Source organism: Palaemon carinicauda, chromosome 2 (genome assembly GCF_036898095.1).
Source record: "Palaemon carinicauda isolate YSFRI2023 chromosome 2, ASM3689809v2, whole genome shotgun sequence".
In the NCBI taxonomy this organism is placed as follows: Eukaryota; Metazoa; Arthropoda; class Malacostraca; order Decapoda; family Palaemonidae; genus Palaemon; species Palaemon carinicauda.
The window spans coordinates 144,513,910-144,535,700 of NC_090726.1; the positions used below are offsets into that span (position 1 = coordinate 144,513,910).

At 41.2% G+C, this 21,791-nt stretch overlaps 1 protein-coding gene across 5 annotated transcripts in view; it reads left to right on the plus strand.

Annotated features, from left to right (window-relative positions):
• LOC137627612 (uncharacterized) overlaps nt 1-21,791 on the plus strand; it is a 109,667-nt gene that overhangs the window by 73,952 nt on the left and 13,924 nt on the right. The gene's annotated exons all lie outside the window — the stretch shown is intronic.

Below are 21,791 nucleotides of genomic sequence, written 5' to 3' on the forward strand. Positions count from 1 at the left end.
ACAAACTCCCATGTTATGTGACACCGAACCTGGACCCTCAGGCTTATGCCATAGATGCATTAACCCTGGATTGGAACCATTGGCAGAAGATCTACTTATTCCCTCCAGTGAATCTTCTACTGAAAGTCTTGCACAAACTCCGCTCCTTCAACGGGGCAGTGACTTTAGTGGCACCTCACTGGCCAAAGAGCAGTTGGTTTCCTCTCCTCCTCGAGTTGAAACTCCGTCCCTTCCGGATCCCATTCCCCAAACTGACCCAAGTGGTCCAAACTCGGACTGTGTCAGATTCCTCAAGGATAGCCAAAACCCTAACTTTGTGGATTTCATGAAGTTTGTGGCGCGTAGGGACGCAAACATCGACCCAGATAATGTCCTCTTTATAGAATCAGACAAAAGGGACTCTACGATTCGCCAATATGATTCGGCAGTTAAGAAACTAGCAGATTTCTTAAGGACCTCAGACCATTCGGTTATGACTCCTAATTTAGCCATCTCCTTCTTTAGGTCCATATTTGACAAAGGGCTAGCAGCTAGAACTATAACCACCATTAAGTCAGCTCTGAGGAAAGTCTTCCTGGTTGGGTTTAACATTAACCTGGCAGAGTCTTATTTCTCGTCTATTCCAAAAGCATGTGCTAGGCTTCGACCTTCGGTTCGTCCACAAAAGATCTCTTGGTCTCTAAATGATGTCCTCAAACTGGCCTCCGACACGGACAACGAATCCTGCTCCTATATCACTCTTAGGAAGACTTTATTTCTAACAGCTTTGGCCTCGGGTTCTAGAATCTCAGAACTAGCAGCTCTCTCACGAAACTCAGAAAACATGGATTTCCTCCCTTCAGGTGAAGTACTTCTTTCACCAGACAGGGCGTTCCTAGCTAAAAACGAGGACCCCCAAAATAGGTGGTCCCCTTGGAAGATTATTCCTCTTCTCCAAGATACTTCTCTATGTCCGGTCACCACTCTCAGGGCCTTTTTAGTCAGGACTGCTACCCGATCGTCTGGCCCCTTGTTTATCAGAGAACAAGGAGGTACCATTTCCATACGTGGTGTTAGGCAACAGATCCTATACTTCATTAAACAAGCCAATCCGGGATCATTTCCCCATGCTCATGATATCCGGTCGGTAGCTACCTCCATCAATTATTTCCAGAATATGGACTTTGATGACCTTAGAAAGTACACGGGTTGGAAATCTCCTAGGTCTTCAAACGCCACTATCTAAAGAACTTACAGGCTCTTAAATACCCAACGGTTGCAGCTGGGAGCCTTATCTCTCCCCAGTGATCTTTTGTTCTTCCTTTCATCCATCTCTTTTCTTCTCCCTCCTACCCGCCACTCGCACCACGACGCTGCTTCCTTGGTGGTTCGTTAGCCTTAAGTTTATTACATATTAGGTTAATATGATTGTAACTATTATTGTTTACCCTAGTTATAGGGTTGGGATATTCTTAGCCATGTCAGTTTTGTTGCATGTTTGCTCTGATACTCGGAGGCTTCCCTGTTATCATGTTTGTTTAACCTTACTCTCACTATGCCCTGTGGCTAGTTTATGTTTTATGCCTACTTACCTTAATTATATATGATTTTTTTTACATGGTGTTGTTTCTCTCCCCTCATTAAATTAGTAGTTATTGTTGGGCTTGGAAGGCATTCTCTGGTACATTTTCACTGGCCGCCACAGGTCGACCCAGAAAAGGGATTTTGACGAAGGAAAAATCTATTTCTGGGGAGAGACCTGTGGCGCCCGGTGAAACCCTTCCCCTTTATTTTACATGATCCCACCCTTTCCTTTCCAAGCCATCATGGCCAATACAGAAGGATGTTGTTCAGATGGCGCTCGCGTCGTGGCGTGGGTGGTGTGGCGCTGGTGGTTGGCTAGGGCCTTTGTATCGGCCCATCCCTTTGACGAAGGAATTAACTAAATGGAAGACAACCTGTGAATAGTGGATTTCACGCGCCTTTGCTTTATACACGACACCCAAAAGGTGCTCGCGCGAGGGTTGTAACCTCAGCATTCCATGCTTTTATCTTTCTCTGGTATAATTGGAAGGTTTTATCAGAAAAGGTATATAAGAAGGACTCTTTTCACCGGGCGCCACAGGTCTCTCCCCAGAAATAGATTTTTCCTTCGTCAAAATCCCTTTATTAGATTAAAAGGAAAAATATGTTACGATATGTTATTTATTCTCTGAAATGAAAGAAAAATAATCGCTAATGTGTTTATTATGCATACGTAGTAGCATTGTGCGTTCGTGCATACAGTTGTTTTGTTTATTTTGCTTTTTAACTTAAATATGTACTTATTGATATAAAATTCATTGCAAATAAATAATCATGAAATTAAAAGGAAAAATTGAGAGAGAGAGAGAGAGAGAGAGAGAGAGAGAGAGAGAGAGAGAGAGAGAGAGAGAGAGAGAGAGCCTTGCCTTATTCTATGTTTGGGTTCCCCCCAGGTCCCTCGGTGTGAGGCACCTCGTATATCCAACAGAGAGTTGCTAATGCATCTTCCGGTGTATTTTGCATCTTCCAGTCTTGGATGGTCTGGGATGCATCTTAGGTATTTATCTAGCTTATTCTTAAACACATCTACGCTCACTCCTGATATGTTTCCTAGATGAGCTGGCAGCGCATTAAATAGTCGCTGCATTATCGATGCTGCTGCGTAGTGGATTAATGTCCTGTGCGCCTTCCTTAGTTTTTCTGGTATAGTTTTGGGCACGATTTATCTACCTCAGCTTGCTCTTTCTGATATTTTTAGGTCCATGATGTTTTCATTAATTCCTTCGATTTGCTTCCATGCTTGTATTATCATGTAGCGTTCTCTTCTCCTTTCTAGACTGTACAGTTTTAAAAATTGCAGTCTTTCCCAGTAGTCAAGGTCCTTAGCTTCTTCTATTCTTGTAGTAAAGGACCTTTGTACACTCTCTATTTGTGCAATATCCTTTTGGTGGTGTGGGTACCATATCACATTGCAGTACTCGAGTGTACTACGTACATAGGTTTTGTAAAGCATAATCATGTGTTCAGCTTTTCTTGTTTTAAAGTGTCTGAATGTAATTCCCATTTTTGCTTTACATTTAGCCAACAGTGTTGCTATTTGGTCGTTGCATAACATATTGCTGTTTAACATTACACCAAGGTCTTTAATTGCTTCCTTGTTTGTGATTGTCTCGTTATTGGGTCCCTTGTATGCATATACCATTCCTTCTCTGTTTCCATAGTTTATTGAATCGAATTTATGAGAGTTAAATACCATCCTATTTATCTCTGCCCATTCATATATTTTGTTTAGATCTCTTTGTAATGAGTTCCTATCTTCATCACAAGTAATTTCTCTACTTATTCTTGTGTCATTGGCGAAACTTCCCACTACAGAGTCTTTAACATTACAGTCTATGTATGAGATCATAATAAAAAACAGCAGTGCAGCTAATACCGTACCCTGTGGCATGCCAGATATTACCCAAGCTTCATCGAATTTCTCGTCATTTGCAACCACTATCTGTTTTCTGTTTTGCAGAAATTCTTTTATCCATTTTCCTATCTTTCCCACAATATTATGCTTTCTCATTTTTTTCTCTAGTATATTATGTGTCAAAGGCTTTTGCAAATCTAGATAGATCACATCTGTGTCTTTTTTATTTACCATATTTTTGTACAGTATATGTTTTCATAGTGTGCCATCAGTTGGGTTTGTGTACTTTTTCCGGGTACAAAACCCTGTTGACCTATATTAATTAGATTATTTTTAACCAAATGATTCATTATTTTCTTTTTTATTACCCTCTCATACACTTTCATAATATGTGATGTTAGACTAACAGGTCTATAATTGCTTGCCTCTAGTCTTGATCCACTTTTGAAAATAGGGATTGTATAGGCTAATTTATGTTTAACATATATCTCGCTCATATCTACACTTTGTCTTAGCAGTATTGCAAGCGGCTTCGCGATAGTGTGTGCAGTTTTTTATTTAACAAAATCGCTGGAACTCCATCTGGTCCGGTTGCCGATCCATTTTTAATTTCTCTTATAGCCTGCACAATATCTGCTTTATTAATATCTATATCCGTTAGATATTCAACATTTTCTTCTCTCATTTCTGTTTCATTATTCTCATTCGCAATTCTTAGCGTGAACTCACTCATATTTTTCTGCTAATATGTAGCATATTTCCTTCTTTTTTTTTCGTTAACCGTCCTTCAATTCTTAGAGGGTATATTTCTAATCTCCCTTTATTCATCTTTTTTTGCATAGGAGTAAAGTACTTTGGGTTTTTTTTTTTTATATTTTGAAGTGTCCTTTCTTCTAAGTCCCTTTTTTCATTTTCTTTCAATTGTATAATCTTTTGTTCTGCATTTTCTATCTTACTTTTTATTTCCATCATTTTCCATACATTTTTTCTTTTGCAAGATTTTTTTTCAACTTTCTAATTTTCTGAAATAAGATCCTTCTGTCTCTTGGTATGCATGTCTGAAGTTTATTGTTTTTTTTTTCTATACATATTTTTCAATAATTTTCTCCAGTATTTTGTACTGTATATCTGTATTTACCTGTATATTATCACTTATGAATACATTTTTCCAATCTTTGTTCCATTCTTCATTTTATATTCTTACTTTAAAAATTATATTTTCCATATCCTTCCCATTGTTTTGTGCTTTGTTTATCTCTGCGTTCACTTGCTTTGGAATGGACTATCAATTCTATGACATTGTGGTCTAAAATTTCCGTATTATACACTATTATTTCTTAAACATAATTCACCTCATTCACAAATACTAAATCTAGGACATTGTCCTTTCTTGTTGGAATGTGGTTTATTTGTTGCATATTATGTTCTAATAGCATATCTTGAAGCTTTTCAAATTGTCTCTTATTTTCTGCACTATAACTCTCTTTTTATACGTATATATACAACCACTTTCTTCTATCCGTTCTTTCCAATACACGAAAGGAAAGTTAAAATCTCCGGATAGGAGTATATTCCAGTCTTTATGGTTTCTACATATATCATCTATTTTTTCTATTATTATGTCAAACTCCTTAGTATATGGGGGTGTAAACTACAATATTCACTAGTTTTTCATATTCAAATTCTACCGCAATCAATTCACATTCTGTGTTGCTGTATTTTTCACAGACTTTTCCTTGATTTATATGTCTTCCTTATATTGCGGTTCCCCCTTGATTCCTATTTGTTCTGTCTGATCTATAAGTTTGGAAACCCTTTATCTGGTCATCACTCCCAGTCTCTTGGGAATACCATGTTTCACTTATATTTAATATATCTATTTTTTTAATTTGGGTTAGTTCTTCTAAGAACTCTATTTTCCTTTTAGAGTTACTCGTGACTAAACCCTGTGCATTCAACACTATTTTGGTTTGTGTTTCATCCCCATTATTTAATATTGGTAATAATATGGATTCTCCCATGCTTCCTAACTGTTCTGATATGATGTTCTTTTCTTCATTTCCAGTAATTCTGCCATTAAAAAATCCAACTTTACTATTATATTTGCTCTTTCGCCTTCATATTTATTTTTGTGTGTACCAGCAATTATCACCATATCTGCACCAACCCATGGCATTATAGATGCATTCTTTGTAGTTGGACTGTAATTGTTCAAATTTGGGTTGAAAGGTATCATATCTTGGAGCCTTTTGTGCATAGCGCGGTATATACTCAGCTTGTTTTTTTGTTTTTTTTTCATTTTTGCTTTCATTGTTCTTTTCTGTTTGCTGAGTTTTCTGACTTTCATTCATGGTTGCAGGATGCATATATCGACAATTTTTGTTGAATTTGCATCCTTTTCTTTCTATCAGGTTTTTGTATATTTTTGGATGGAGATCTCTGCATTCGTCTCCATATCCATCTAAATACGCACATTTACCATATATTTCATAATTATGACATATCTTTGGTTGCTTGTAGTAGCATCTTTTGCCAAATCTGCAATTTCCTCTTTTCAGTGAATTGAAGACTTATATCCTTCTTTTCTTTTTTTTTTTCTTATTCTTGCTCTTCCCTAAAAGTATGTAGGTCCGGGTAGAGTCTCTTGGGTCTATTATTTGTTTCCATCTGATAATTTATTTCTTCATAAGTATGTTGTTGAATGACATCATATGTTGTGTCAATGATTTCCTCTGCATCCTTACACATATCCTGTTCATTTTTCTCTTCTTCTTCTTCTTCTTCTTCTTCTTCAACTATTTGCAGATTCAGTCTCGACTTAATTATATTTTCTATCCAGACTAAGCATGTTGAGCAGAATACCTTTGTGTCTTTATTTTTTATTTTATGTTGCACTGGGTGCGTTGGTACATGACATGCATTGCATTTCCTGATCAGCTGATGTGGATTAATAATGGAATACTACATCTTACATGTATTGTACCATTTTGGCATTCTTTTTCCCAATGCATCCATCAGCATATTCACCATTTTTAAATATTAAACTTACCCGGTGAATATATAATAGCTGACGTCTCCGACGGCTCGACAGATTCCAAAAACTCGCGAGCGATCGCCGTGAAGGTTGCGGGTGTGCCCACCAGCGCCGACTATCGGCCAGATACCGCATATACTTGTCAATTTCTTCAGTTCTTCTCTGTCGGTCTTGTCGACAAGTTGGTTCCGCTCGCTTTATGACCTCGAGTTTTCGACCGAATTGGTGAAGTACTTGGTTTTGGTTTTATTGCTTTCGCCGTGTTGGATTATTCAATACCATCTTCAAAAGAAATGCTTTTGAAAGGAGAGGAAAAGTGTTTTGCCCTTGCTTTTTTTTTAATCTCTGGTTTTTCCATAGAGAAAAGATGGCCGACCCTTCCCTCAGTGTACGGAAGTGTGTTGAAGGCTTTTAGTAATTATTTTATCACTTTATAAATTATTGTTGATATTTATAGATTTACCTCTATATATTTTATATTTTATATCTCACCCGCCTTTATTAGGCCTCTTCGATTAGCTTTCCATTTATACTAAACATCAAGATAAATTTTATGTTTTTGTTTATATGCGTACCTATTCTTTTTAGGCGGTCCTAACTTGGAAAACGAAGTTAAACAACGTTGAGCCCATTCAACTTTTATTTTTGTTTAGTTTAAAACAGTTGCTCTGTAAGAGTGATGAAATGAATTTTTTTTAGAAAATATTTTAAGAAATATATTCTTTGAATAGTCTTCGTGCTGTTTTTTTCAAAGATGAACTAACGTTTGGTTTTTTTATGCTACGCAGTTTGCGCTCTATCGTTACGATAGAGAAAGAGAAAATCACGGTTTCACTTTGCAGAAAGAGTAAATCGATTTTGACGTTTTGTTCATTCTTCTTTCAAACTGAAGTGTTTTAGATACTAATTTAAAGGAACTTGTTAATTTTCAATTTCTTAGTCCTTTCAGTTTTTTCCTTTAGTCAAATAACCTGTTATTGACGAAGGGTGAGTGGGCCATTCTCTTGTGAGTGACAAGAGAGAGAGAGAGAGACGGAGAGAGAGAGAGAACGATCCGATCTTTATTCTCGTCCCAAGTCTCTGTACAAGGAGTTTGGGAGCGAGTAACGTTGTTCTCGATTCTTTTTTTTTTTTCTCGTCCCAAGTCTCTGTACGGGGAGAGAGAATAAACGTTTTAGTTTTTATTCTCGTCCCAAGGCACTGTACGGTGAGAGATTGAAAACGTAGTCCTTAGTGAACTAGTGTTTAGTCTCCTCCCCAGTCACTGATCTTTTTAACTTTATATATTTCCGTTTTATTCGATATATATGTATATGTTTATTGATTTTTGCATGTGTGTTTCATTTTGTACTAATGTGCTTACATTATACGACTCATTTCGCAATTCTAACCTTTTGATGTAAGGGAGAATTGCGTGCTTCAGGTAGAAATCAGTTTTATTCATGTCTAATGTGAAATTATTGAAAAATACGATATCAGTGAAGTGAGTGCAAAAAACATGTTCTGTGTTGCGGAGGGTTCGTTTGTTCGTGCTTGTCACTTGCCTAGTCCGAGACCTCTTTCAGGCTCCCCTGCACCAGGGAGAAGGAATGTCGTAGGACCTAAGGGAGTGAGGAGTGTAAACCAATGAACAGACGTTCCCTCAAAGGTATCAGACGTTGCTCGGCAAGCACGTCCTTGCCATAAGACAGGAGAGACGAAGTTTCTCCTCGTCTTCAGATGTTTCGTCTCTTTAAAAGCCTGGGCGTAAAGTTTCGAGACGGTTGAAACATTTATTAGTTCCTTCAGAACAAGTTCAACGTCCTAGCTGTAGTCATAATAAGAGTCCCGTTCATAGCGATGACGTTCATGTACAGACGTTTCTGCCACAGACTCGACGTGACGTTGAGCGGTAGACACCGTAGACACAACGTGACGTCGAGTGTCAGTCACCGTAGTCTCGATATAGCATCGATCAGCAGTCACTGCTGTTTACTACGTGACGTTTGAACGTCAGCCACTGCAGTCACAGGTTGATCCGAAGTTAGATATGCTGTTAAAGCTTTCTTCTTCAATAGAAGCTTTCGATCCTGTTCCTGTGCGAAAGGATCCTTTGCTCTTTGTACGTCACGGTTCTGGGATACGTGATTCGGGTCTTCAACCTTCTAGACGAGCTTTGTTACGCCACGCTGACGTTATCTCTAGTAACAGCTTTGCTGTTAAGCGAGATGCGGAGCATAAATCTCGATGTAACTTTGATCGCTTTGAACGTCAGCCACCGCAGTCACAGCGTGACGTTGAGATGCAGACACCGCAGACACGACGTGACGTTGAGCGGTAGATACCGTAGACATGACGTGACGTCGAGGGTCAGTCATCGTAGTCACGATATAGCATCGAACAGCAGTCACCGCTGTTACTACAGGACATTTGAACGTCAGTTACTTCTGTCACGACGTGTAGTAGAATAACATTCTCTGCAGTCACGTGACATCGACCCTCCAACTTTAACTTCTGTTCATATACAAGTTGATGTAGCCTGTCAGGCTTTTCCTTCACGTCATTCTGAATATAGATCTCCTTCTCGCAAGACTTTAGATTTATCAGATGATGTGCCTTCTGAAGAAGTTGATGACCCCCTTTCAACTAATGTACCTTTGGGGAGTCATTCAGAAGAGTAGTAACCTAGGGTGGTCCAACAATCCCTTGTATTTTAATTATGAATTTCTTTAGTGAAATTTTGTCCTAGACTTTCTTCGACGCCTACTTTTACGAAGTCAGTTCTCTTTTGTTCTTCCAAGAGGGCCATGCTCTTACTGGGAGACTGGTTGGAATCCAGGAGAAGTTTAGGAAAGTCTGCTTTTGCTTTTCCTCCTTCTTAATTAGCTTCTCGCTCGGGCGCCTGGTGTGACACAGGAGAAGCTCGAGGAGAAGTTCTCGGCTTGGGAGTACCTGCCTCTGCCCAGGGAGACTTCTTAAGCCTAGTGGACTCTCCTCGTCGTCTAGCCATGAGACGCTCCAAGATTTTATGGTCTGCTTCAGAGCTAGACCATCTCCTGTTAGGAGTTTTTTCGAGCGTTTGAAGTTTTTTTTTTATTTGTTGGATTGGTCACTGGGAGCCTTAAGTAAGAAGGTCTCTCCAGTTGTCAATGTATTGCTATACAATTATGTCATGCATGAACAAGGCTATCAGGGATGGCTCCAATGATCTGGCAGCCACGTTCACTGCAGGAACAAGGCTATCAGGGATGGCACCAATGATCTGGCAGCCACGTTCACTGCAGGAGTACTTAAGATGTAAGTGCGCTCAATGCGTTCATTGTCAAGACAAAGTTCACGATGAAGACTACCAAATCTGTCTTGGCAGCAGTAAGGGAAGGCGACTGGATGGTCTCTCTCGACCTTCAGGATGCATACTTCTACATCCCGATTCATCCAAACTTTCAACACATCTGAGGTTTGTGGACGGGAAAGTAATGTACCAATTTCGAGCACTGTGCTTCGGCCTCATTCCTGCTCCTCTTGTTTTTACAAGGCCCTTGCAAAATGTAGCAAGCTTTCTACATTTTTTTGAGGATTCAGAGCCTCCCTTTATTTTGACGACTGGCTAATCAGGGCGTCGTCATTAAATCGCTGTCTGGAAGGCCTCTAATGGACATTAGACCTAACCAAGGAGCTAGGTCTCATAGTGAACGTAGAGAAGTCGTAACTTACAGTACTCCATCCCAGACTATTCTTTATTTGGGAATGGAGATACAGTGTCGTATTTTTTCGGGCCTTTTTGTCTCCCACAAGAATGAAACAAGCTCCGTTAAAAGTCCTTCACTTGCAAGAGAAAAACAGTTGCTTTGTAAGAGTTTGAACGAGCCTCGTGGGAACTCTTTCATCGCTGGAGTAGTTTATCTCTCTGGGGAGACTCAACCTTTGCCCTCTCCAATTTCACCTAAACCATTGGAACAAGGAGAAGGGCTTAGAGAGTATCTCTTTCCCAATCTCCAACTCAGTCTAGACATGTCTGACTTGGTGGGACAGCAACATCAGACTTCGAGAAGGTCTTTCTCTTGCGATCAAGAACCCAAACCATGTGTTGTATTCAGATGCATCGGATTTGGGTTAGGGAGCTCCACTGGACAGTCTAGAATGCTCGGGTCTTTGATCCACGGATCAGAAGGAACTCCATTTAAGGCAAGTAACATCTCTCCTTTGGCGAGATTTGTGCAAGGAAAAATGAATGTCTTGGCGGACTGCCTCAGCAGAAGAGGACAAGTCATCTCCATGGAGTGGACGTTGCATAAGACTGTGTGCGAGAAGCTATGGATGACATGGGGTCAACCCACCATAGATCTTTTTGCGACTTCACTGACAAAGAGGCTCTCGACTTACTGCTTTCCAGTTTCCAGATCCAGAGGCAGCCCACATAGACGCTTTCCTGCTGGACTGGTCTCACCTGGACGTTTATGCCTTTCCACTTTTCAAGATCCTAAACAAGGTGCTGCAGAAGTTCACCTCTCACGAAGGGACCAGGTTGACATTGGTTGCTCCACTCTGGCCCGCGAGAGAGTGGTTCACAGAGGTACTTCTATGGCTGGTAGACGTTCCAAGAAGTCTGCCGTTACGGATGGATCTCTTGCGACAGCCTCACGTAAAGAGATTTCATCAAAGCCTCCCCATGCTTCGTCTAACTGCCTTCAGACTATCGAAAGACTCTCTTGAGCTCGAGGGTTTTCGAAGGAGGCAGCTAGAGCGATCGCGAGGGCTAGAAGATCCTCTACCATCAGGATCTATCAGTCGAAATGGGAGGTATTTAGAGACTGGTGCAAGTCCTCCTCTATTTCCTCTTCCAAGTGCCTCTGTAGCGCAGATTGCGGATTTTCTGCCTTATCTGAGAAACGGTCGCTCCCTCTCTGCATCCACCATTAAAGGCTACAGAAGCATGTTAGCTTCTGTTTTCAGGCATAAGGGTTTGGATCTTTCTAATAACAAAGATCTCCAAGACCTGCTTAAGTCTTTCGAGACTTCCAAGGAGCGTCATATTTCGACTCCTGCTTGGAACTTGGACGTGGTCCTACAGTTCCTTATGTCAGACAGGTTTGAACCATTAGATTCAGCCTCCCTGAAGGATCTTACCCTCAAGACACTTTTTTTGGTGAGCTTGGCTTCGGCTAAAAGGGTTAGTGAGATACATGCTTTTAGCAAGAACATCGGCTTCTCCGCTAATAAAACAGTATGCGCTCTTCAACTTGGTTTTTTGGCCAAGAATGAACTTCCGTCTCGTCCTTGGCCTAAATCATTTGAAATCCCCAGTCTTTCTGAGATTGTGGGGAATGAAGTTGAAAGAGTGCTGTGCCCCGTTAGAGCTCTTAAATTTTGTTTATCCAGAACTAAACCGCGACGAGGTTGTTCAGAGGCTTTATGGTGCTCCGTTAAAAAGCCCTCTTTGCCCATGTCTAAGAATGCGTGGTCTTATTTTATTAGACTTTTGATTCGGGAGGCACACTCTCAATTAAGTGAGAAGGATCATAATTTACTTAAAGTCAAGGCTCATGAAGTTAGAGCGATAGCAACTTCTGTAGCGTTTAAGCAAAATAGATCCATTAAAAGTATCATGGACGCGACCTTTTGGAGAGGCAAGTCGGTTTTCGCTTCATATTACTTGAAAGATGTCCAGACTCTTTATGAGGACTGCTACACACTGGGACCATTCGTAGCAGCGAGTGCAGTAGTGGGTGAAGGCTCTACCACTACATTCCCTTAATCCCAATATCCTTTTAATCTACTCTTGAAATTTTTAATCTTATTTTGGGTTGTACGGGAGACTAAGAAGTCTTTCGCAATCTTTTTGATTTGGCGGGTGGTCAAAATATTGTTTCTTGAGAGCGCCCAGATTAAGGGTATTGATGAGGTCCTGTTATAGGGGTGTTCACCCTGGATATAGCAGCTCCTGGGAGTCTTTCAGCATCCTAAGAGGATCGCTGGGCTTCGTGAGGATAGCGGACTAATGAGGCAGAGTAATTATCAGAGTCAGCTTCCTTACCAGGTACCTATACTTAAGTCTGTTTTTTGAATAGTTGTCAAAAACTCTTGAGCATATACGCCTTTATTGTATTAATACTGGTCTCTACCCACCACCATGGGTGTGAATCAGCTATTATATATTCACCGGCTAAGTTTAATATTTAAAAATGATATTTTGATTATAAAATAAATTTTTTAATATACTTACCCAGTGAATATATAAATTAAAGGCCCTCCCTTCCTCCCCGATAGAGACCCAGCGGACTGAGAAGAACTGGAGAAATTGACAAGTACAGTATATGCGGTATCTGGCCGATAGTCGGCGCTGGTGGGCACACCCGTAACCTTCACGGCAATCGCTCGCGAGTTTTTGGAATCTGTCGAGCCGTCGGAGACGTCAGCTATTATATATTCACCGGGTAAGTATATTCAAAAATTTATTTTATAATCAAAATATCATATTGGACTTCTTATTGTTCTTTGATGGAATGTGTTGATTGATGTAAACTTTCTTTATAAGTTTCTTTATAACCTGGATCTTCTTTGGAATTTCTTCTATTATTTTGATGATGTTTTCCGCAGACTTGCTCCAGTTTGTTGGATCATATTGTTTCAATATGTTTGAGAATATTTTTCCGTCACACTGGTTGGAGCTACTAGCGACCTCTGTTACCAAATGGTCTAGTTCTTGTTGCGCCAACTCATGGAATTTACTCTTGCTGATTGCAGCAATGTCCCTCCAAGCTTTGCCTGTGTTATAGAGCACCATCTTGATCAGATTTTTAGTAATTCACAAGATAACTATCCTATGCCGACGTTTTATCCCACTTTTCAGACCTCAAAGTAATCAACGACTATTCACGAAAACTTGTAGCTATAGTGCTCTCGATAGCCTTTTGTTATCCACGTTAAATCAGCTTATTTATCGGATCACTTAAGTGTACTCACTCACCGGCATACTGGAACATAGAGAGAGAGAGAGAGAGAGAGAGAGAGAGAGAGAGAGAGAGAGAGAGAGAGAGAGAGAGTAAGTGTGTCTGTTTGTGGTGACAAGAGTAATGCGTCATAGTGTGAATGTGCACGTGTAATAACTTATTTTACTATAAAATAAATACAAGTAGAGTAATAATGTATGTTTTTATTGTTTTTGTGACCTTCATACATATCAACAATGACTTTGTTCAAGTTTCATAGTAACAAAATCCCAAAATAGACAAACTTTCCCAATGTCCAGGAACGTAACACCCCCTATGACTATTATTTCTTATGGAGAAATTATGTTCCGTTAACATGGTTTTCGTTAACGCAACATCTCCAGGAACATAACCCTTGTATTAACGGGGAGTTAAACTATATAAACTAAAATACCATGATAGAAAGCAGTGAAAAGAAGGTAGTGCATTACAGTGGGTTACCTAATGTGTTAGTTAACCCAGGTAGGTAATGGTCAGGGAGTTAGTAGGTTATGAATTTACCCCACCCTAGGGTAGCAAGCATTCACAGATCCTCGCTCTTTGGGCCTGTCTTTTCTTTAACCCCCATGAATAAGGAGGCCTGACTGTATATAGAAAATTTATCCAGCTTTCTAATACAATTTTTCAGTTTCTTATTTTCTTTATACCTATGTTAGTTATGCTACAAAACGTCATCATAAATAGGTTGACACATGACATCATTTCTCCCTGCCCAAAAGTCATGAGCCTGACAGCAATTTGTTCCTACACAAATACAAATCATCGTACTTTACATAGGAGAATGATATCAGCAAAGCTGGGAATATGGCAATTAAAAAGTGTCGGTAGTGGGGAAGCGACCACCCCACTGTTGGCTCATTGACAACTCACTTAGATGTCAGCCATGAGTGAGAACAGATGTTTTCGCTGGCTGGAGTTTCATCATATTTAATATTATTTTTCTTATCCAGGGTGTTTATGGACTGTTTATTTTTAGGGGATTTTTGGCGAATGTTCAGCACCTTCTCAAGCAAAAGTATTTCTTCTCCTGGGTTATTGCAGAGGCTTTAACCACAACCAAGGGCTTCTTTTGAAAAGTGTGTGTTCGTAGCCTGATGGACTTCGAGGTCCTTCATAAACCTTTTACCCCCAGGCTATTTGGAAATTTCCAACCCTTAACCCCCAGGGGGTTATTTTTTTCCCAGCACATTTTGCAGTATATTTTTTTTGAATTGCTCTAACAGCCTTAATTTTTGTCATAGAGAGGTCAGGTTGGTCTCATTCTTTTGGAAAATGCCTGAATTTTCTCAAAAAATTATCAAAAATATGAAAAAAACAATTTCTATAGCATTTTTTTGCAAGGACGTACTGGTACGTCCATGGGGGTAAAGGGATGGCTTTTGTGAAACGTACCAGTACGTCCTTTGGGTAAAAGGGTTAAGTTGGTTTGTGGGTCTTTGGGAAGCAGTCTTCAATGGTAGGCAAATTTCCTTTGCCCTTGGCATCATCCTTGAGGTTACTTAGCCTCAACCTCTCATTTAACACCAAGACTTCCCTTCTCCCTCTGAAGGTCGTTCGGTTAAGAGAGGTGCCTTTGCCTTGAGGTCTTCCCATCGGGTGAGTCTTCCTCTAGAGGAGTCTTTATTTGAATGTTAAGCCCTTAGGATTTCAAGGCAGATGTACCCATAAACCCCCCCCCCCCCCCTGCTTGAGCAGGAACAGCGCTTTCCAGAGAATGCAGTAACTTCATTCCTTACTTTGTCCAGAAGATCTTTCCCCTTCCAAGGAGCTGCTGGCAACTACAGGTGCCTTCTTCAGCTTCAAGCACAGGGCCTTACCCTTCTGGAGGCCTCTTCCAGAGCTTTACCTCTTTGGCGCATGCTAGAAGGTTCTTCAACCTTGCCAGATCCGTCCTTTTTCGAGGAGGATCATAGGGTCGCCTCGCGTGGGCGATCCTTCTCTTTTCCTTCCTCTACGGGTTCTTCAAAAGACTACTACTTTTTCAGGCAGACTTCCAGACACACATCACCAGTGTGCGCTTCCAAACCCATCTATTCCAGACACCCATCACCAGCATGTGCTTCCAGATGCATCTCTTCCAGGCAATCCTCTTCAGAGAGTCTCTCCTAGGGGTACTTCACCCTGGCGAGCTTCTCATTCTAAGCAAGCATCTTCTAGCACGTCTCCAGAATGTGCCCAGTGTACTTCTTATTCCAGATTTACAGATTCCAGGAGCCCTTCCTAAGGGAAGCACCCTTCATTTCATGTTTCTCCAGATCGTCTAGGAACTCGTAGTCCCTCCTGTAGTTGCCTCCTGTGCCTTCAGAGCAACTGAGCGAGTCTTCAGTCTGGCTTCAGAGCGAGATATTCTCCGCTTCCTTCAATTCTTGCGTTTAGGATGCGAGGTCCAATAAGCGAGTGCTTGACCCTCACCACCGTCAAAGAAGCTGTCCTAAGGAGTGTTTCTCTTCGAAACACGCTCACAAGCTTGTTCCTCAACCCTTGCCTTCTGGCCTCTTCGGAGGCCGATTGTAGAAATGTCTTTCGTAGACGGTATACTTTATTCCAGACTTTCAGGAAATGACTAGCCAATGCACCCCTTCAGATGCTCCTCTTCCATGCATCCTTCAGGGGTTTCACCTGCTGAGGCTTCGTCTCTACAGGACTCTCTTTTACTTTACTTGAAGCTCTTTCTCCGACAAGCCTCACTAGACACCCGTCTCCCAGATCCACCTTCCCTATAGGGGCATCTAACAGATGCATTCCTACCAGGCACGCGTCTCTTAGGCAGGTGCTTTCCAGATGCTCTGCCCTAGATTTGCCTACTTTTCCAGCATGTCTTCCAGACTCTTCTCTTTTATAGACGCTTCCCAAGATATGCTTCTTTCAGGCGAGCTGGCCCAGAATGACCTTGTCTCCTGGCGTGTCTACCAAGCATGCAGGTCACCGAGCTCATATCCCTTAGACGCTCGCTTCCTAGACACGTCTCTTGGGCCATAATCACATAGGAAGTGATGCGACACGCAAGGTGTCATGCGTGAAAATTAAAGTGGTAACAAAGATCTTTACCGGCTGCGTCACACGGGACGTAACGACACGCCAGGAACGGAAAACGTATGGTCATGTGTCGGTCACTTTTCCTGTTGTGTGTTGGGCAAAACTGTGTTCTTCAGCCGCAGTTTTCATTTACTTGAATAGTAAAATTTTATTATAATTTTCTTTTTAAATCCATTGTGATTACAGTAACCTGCTGTTCTTTGTTAATTTCTTTAAATAATAATAGAATTTTAATAGGCCTATACTTTAAAAAAACGCATTGTGTTCAACATGCTGTCGTATGTGTTTTTATTTCTATAAATAAGAATGAAATTTAATTTTGATCTGAAAAGAATATTAAATACAGTACTTCATCTTCTAATATTTGCCAATTACAGTACAACCACTAGATTGCAAATATGGAAGCAATATTAACTTCAGTTCCACATAAATCCTGTATGACATTTTTAAATTAGAATTTTTTCTTTTATCTTTATATTTCATTAGTTAGTAGAAGGTTTTTTATTATTAAATTCTCACTTTCTATTCCTCAATAGAAAATGTTCATCGCAGGAATGTTTTTATTTTTTGCTTAATAAAACTAATGCAACATCAGCCAAGGAATTCATTGTGGCAACTGACAAACATGAGCATGTGCCTACGCCTATGTGACAGGGTGACATGTGGTGTGAGATGTCTCATAGTTCAGTGTTTCCATGCCTAATGTCTCCTCACTTCCTATGTGATTCCAGCCTTAGACATGCTAATACCAAGCATATAGGCACTCATTCCTTATGGGAGTGTCTTCCAGACGTATGTCTCCAAGGCACACTACCCCAAGAACATCTTCACTGCAAGTAGGGCTGCCAGACACACTTCCTCCAAGACAGAAGCACCGTACCAGATGTGTGATTTCATCCAGACGCTTCCTTCCTTTAAATGTCTTTCAGGCACTCATCACAAGGCTCACGTCCATTAGGAAGGCATCGGTGTCTAGATCCTTTCATTTTTTTCGGGCTAGGGAGGTTTTTTCCTTTGGGATTCTTCTCCTTATAGCCCCAGACTGCAGTCGGAGATAGTAGTGATAAATTGATTACAGTAGTCGTTGGGGTAGAAAAAGAAATAGGAAAGATCCCCGTAGTCTCCGGCTAATTGGAGGAGAATTCTCCTTGATCCCAAACCTTGGGCATCTAGAACAAGAAGGATGGTTATTAATCTCTGTCATTGCTCTCAGAGATCACAATATGGAATGATGTGCGTATGGGCAAAGGATACTTGAACAGTGAGGTGAACAAGACTACTTAGGGACTACAGACCTTGGAATTTTCAAGAAGCCTTGTTGTAGTCGGGATTTGCGGTGACCCTTCAAAAGTACAGTATGAGTTTTCTCCTACTGGTTCAGGGAATAATGTGAGTGACCTTTCAAATTCTTTCTCCCCCCGTGCCATCAGCAAAGAACGGGTTCCGAGAGGATTTGCGCTGGCTTCATAAACGGTGATACGCACCCCTTTAAGGTCATGCCTCTCCTTAGTCATCGTTCCTGAGGACCAAGAAGAACTGTCCCACCATAGACAGCCTCGTTGCATATTCCATGGACTGTCAACCAGTGGAGGCTTTAGGCAATTAGGTACTTAGTCATCGACTGGGATCACGTTGTCAACCCAGACGACATGAGCATGGGGTAATGGTGATCAATTTTTTAGAGGTTGTGGTGGCCTAGTGGTAGCGTCCTCGCCTGGTGATTGCCATACTGGGGTTTGAGTCCCACTCAAACTCATTAGTTTCTTTGGTCACTGCAACCTCACCATCCTTGTGAGCTAAGGATGGGGGTTTGGAGAGCGTATAGGTCTATCTGCTGAGTTATCCAGTAGCCATTGCCTGACCCTCCTTGGTCCTAGCTTGGGTGGAGAGGGGCCTTGGGTGCTGATCATATGTAATATTATCAGTCTCTAGAGTATTGTCCTGCTTGATAGGGCAATGTCACTGTAGCTTGCCTCTGCCATTCATGAGCAGCTTTTAAACCTTTAAAACACTACAGTTGATATTTAATCAAATATCCTTGCCTTTGTAACAGACACTGGGGATTTCCTGGATCCCATCAGTGGTAAAATTTTGGAAACTGTTGATGACATGGTTTTTGTTCTGTAGAACTTTGGCTCCTTTAAGCTTTCTTTCAGCAAACGAATCGCACCCTAGAATCCAGACACTGATTGCCCCAAGTCTCGGAGGTTATTGGAAGTGAGGGAAACTTGTGATCACACCAATCGATGCCTACTGTACTATCATTGACCAGCCTTCGCCAGGTGCCGTTGGCAAAGTCCTCCATCTTTTGAAGTGGGATTGCAAGCCTCACAAAAGCAAGACCATCGCCTTACCTAGACTCCCCTACTGAGAAGTCCATAAGGAACAGACTTTTTCTTGGAGTAGGCAGATTTGATGGCATTTTTGGGGCCTGCAATCTCAAATAAAAGGTGGTAGGAAGCAGTCCAGCCAGGGCATCTCCAGAGGGAGAATGCCAATATTTTTGAGGTAGGAAAGCGAGAAAACAAAACTGAATGTGGAAGTAGTAGAAATGCTACGCTCTGTTTCCATGTCAATGACTTCGGTTGCCCTTTTGGGGAGAAGTCCAGGTCAGGATAGAGAGAATGTCTCTCCAAACTTCTTTAAATCTTTCATGTATAAAAGATCCATAGAGTCCGGAAACCAGTTCTAGACCTGATGTGTCAAAAGGAGTTTTTCTTCGACAGGCTCATTCCAATCTGAAAATTGCAGCCAACATACAGACGACTAGGCCCTGGGACTTTGGGGGGACTATGTAGGTGAACTACTGGTTCTAGGGCATCACATTTTCAGAACACCTCCGATTCGTCAAAATGAACAGAAGATTAGAACTCACGGACCTTCAGCTGGTCGGACCTACTCCTTTCTCTGTTATCAACAGGACTTTGCTAACAGATTTTGGGGTTTTAACAATCAACCAGTTAACGAATAGTAATGGAACAAAAGAAGCCCTTTCTGCCACCACTTTGTCAAAAATTGCCTCCAGGGAAAATCAAGAGAGGTCAGTCCTTAGGCCGAAGAAATTCTCACAGATCTAAGAGAGTTTCGATCTTTGGAAGGGGAGGGTATCTTATCTGTGATCTCCTCTTCCCTCCTCCAATTGCCATCCTTTGGCCAAACGTTACTAGTCCTTCGATCATTCTGGACCATCTCATTTCAAAAGGAATTCCTGGGCATTTTCTGGGACTTCCTACATTATCTCTGACTTCGGGGCAGCGACCCCGCCGGACGGTCAGATCTGTTAAGATTGGGGTCCATGAGAGAAGTAGAGTAAGGCCAAATAAGGCCATCCTGCTGGAAGCTCAAATCCTCTTTCAGATTTTCCTGAACTTTTTTGTTCACAGATAGGTTCAAAGATGGAATGGAAGAGGGGATGCACCCTTCCTGCACTTCAGGCATTAGGGTAGTAATCAAACCAGGAAGCACCAGTATCTCTTGGACAAGTGGAGCACAAAGCAGCCTTTTTCTCCTTGACATTTGCCCGATGGTAATGTCCCGATCTAAGCGTTTATTATTTCGCAACACTGAAGACTTCAGTACAATTGGCACAACTACTAGTGAATTCTTGGATTTGGCCGTGAGTAATGTTCGCTTTTCACTGGCTGTATTCCAAGCAGCATAAGGAACATTTGGGGCGACTCGCTTTCAGAAAGAAACAGCGAATTGTCTCTGGGTCATCGGAGTATTCCCTGAGAACAATTGTAATCATGATTTTGGAAAATCAGGTACAGTATAATCCTCTGTCATGCATCCCCCTCTGACCGGGAGAAATTTTAATTTTCCATTCGCCTAGACTGGAGTTAGAGGCAGCGTTTAAGGGCACCATCCAACATCTCTGGAACAGCCCTTTCGTATCAAATTGCCACTAGGCTACATAATAGAGTAACAATCAACAAGCTCAAATCACTCTTAACTTTATGGAAATCTCAGTATTAGATAGAAATTACTCACACCTTTTACTGTTCTGATAAGTACTCCAAGAGATCTGCACCTTGACCTGACCAATTAGACGTGCCTTACTAGTTGGGTCATTTTCATAAGTTCCGTGACCACGGAGAGCGGAGGTACTTTTCTCATTGGATTTGACTTTTTGGAGGGAAAAAAAGAAATTTAGCCCCCATGTCCCTGTCAAAAGTGTGGGCATAACTTTTGAGAGCCCTGAATTGAAAAATGGCTGCTGTCGCCAGTTCAAAAAATCAACTTTTTCCTGGTTTGGCTTAGAGTGCTGTACAAAATATGTTTTACAGGGTTTTTTGACATGGGAAATTCATTTCTGATGTTATTTTATTGATTTGACCTGTTTTGCTATTCAAATTCACTATGACCGCCAATTTTGATCACCAGGCATTCAATTTTGCTTGGTCATTACAGACCTTTTATAGTAGTTTGTATTGAAAGTTTTCTTTTGTGATGAATTATTTTATTAATGATAGAAGTAAAAGTAGACACAAAAATCACTTTACAACAAAACCAAGGTTAATGGTTGAAATAAGTTGAAACACAAAGAAATGTCAAACAATAAATTGATATTGATTAGCAAATGTACACCACTGAATCAATTGTTCTACACCAATCATGTGACTTTTATACTTCTGAATCTGTTGAATCCCCAGACTCACTCATCTCACTGTCAGATTCACTTTCCTCTGAGGAGTCAGGAAGCATGAGCTGTTGGGGCAGTTTCCAATCACAATTTCCCAGCCATGACCAATAGGGGATGGATGGTCAAACAAGTTGTAGTGTAGTAGGCAATATGTGATATAGTTTGTCCTTTCAACATGAGGATTCAAGGAGTCATCATCAGGTGGGAGGCGAATCGTACTCTTCTTCATTTTTTGCCACTTGGAAGCCCTTACTTGCCCGCAAGTAGCATCTGCACTTTCACCATAGATACGGGACAGTACAAAGGTCTTCATATCAGCTCTGATACTATCCTCCAAGTCGATGCTTTCACCAATTTGTCCCAGGAGCTTTCTCGCCTCAGGATCAAAGATCACCGTCTCCATCACCTTCTTTCCATGGCCATAGAACCCTGACGTATGATCACTGCCAGTGATCACATGGAGAGGGATGATGATCTGTGAGCCTTCTTCTGGTAGCATGTCACGGCAGTTGATAAAGACATGCTTGCATTTGATAAGTAGATCACCAGGGAGTTGCTGTGAAAGATATGCTGCTTGAACATACACATCTGTATCTTCACTGTTAAGTACAACTTCCCCACTAAAGTTCCCCGTCTTGAGCTTGGCATAGACAGAGAACATCATTGTGTCAGCCTCTGGCTGTCTGAAAATAA